This window comes from Penaeus monodon, chromosome 15 (assembly GCF_015228065.2).
Source record: "Penaeus monodon isolate SGIC_2016 chromosome 15, NSTDA_Pmon_1, whole genome shotgun sequence".
NCBI lineage: Eukaryota > Metazoa > Arthropoda > Malacostraca > Decapoda > Penaeidae > Penaeus > Penaeus monodon.
In genome coordinates, this window is record NC_051400.1 from 8,104,718 (window position 1) to 8,105,949 (window position 1,232).

Consider the following 1,232-nt stretch of genomic DNA (forward strand, 5'->3'; position numbering starts at 1 on the left):
CTTAATATAATATAAATATATATAAAAATAAATATATATTAATTTAAAAAATAAATTATGTTTAAAAATATGTTAAATATAATGAAATGGGTTTTTTAATAATGAATATTAAATAAAATATATAATTTTATTAATATAAAATATATATATATTTAAAAAATAAATTTATTATAAAAAAAAATAGAAAATATTTATATTTATTTATATATTTTAAAATTTTTATATATATTTATTTATATATTTAATTATATATATTTTTATATATTTAAATTTAAATAAAATAATAATAGATAATATATTAATTTTATATAAATATATATAATTTTTTAATATTTATATAAATGATATATATTATAATATATAAATATTATTATAATATGAATAATTTAAAATTTTTTTTTAATATTTATATAATTTTATATATAAAAAATATTATTATTTATATTTTAAAATATTTTAATTATATAAATATTTTTAATGTAAATATATTAAATTTTAAAAGGATTTTTATAATTATAAGTATTTTTAAAATTTTTAATTTTAAAAAATGATAATTTTAAAATTTATATATTTAATATTTTAAAATTTAATATTATATAAATATATATAATATAATTATATATTTATAATATATAATATATAATTTTTAAATAAAAATTTTATATTATATATTATTTTAAAAATATTGATTAATATAGATATATATATAATATTTTTTATTTATAAAAATTATATATATATTTATATAGTTATAAATATAATATATAATTTTTATTTTTTTAAAATATATAAAATATTAAAATAAAAATAATTTTATATAATATATATATATATTTATATATATTAAAATTTATATATTTTTAAAATAAATAAATTATTTTTTTTATATATATTTTTTTATATTTTATTTTTATTAATTTTTTTATATATATATTTATTTTTATTTTAAAAAAAAAAAATATAATTTTTATAATTATATATAAAAAATATATATATAATTATTTTTATTTAATTTTTATAATAAAAAAATTTAAAAATATTTAAATATATATATTATATTATATTTATTAATATTTATATAATTTATATATATAAAATAAATTTTAAAAATATATATATAAAATTTGATATATAATTTTTTTTATAAAAAATAAATAAATATTTTTTATATAATATATTTATTTTTATAAAAAAAATATATATATTTATTATATATATATATTTATTTATAT

The 1,232-nt window shown here is 1.7% G+C and overlaps 1 pseudogene; it reads right to left on the minus strand.

The window, feature by feature from the left end:
* Positions 1 to 1,232, minus strand: part of LOC119582200 — a 13,122-nt pseudogene that overhangs the window by 5,833 nt on the left and 6,057 nt on the right.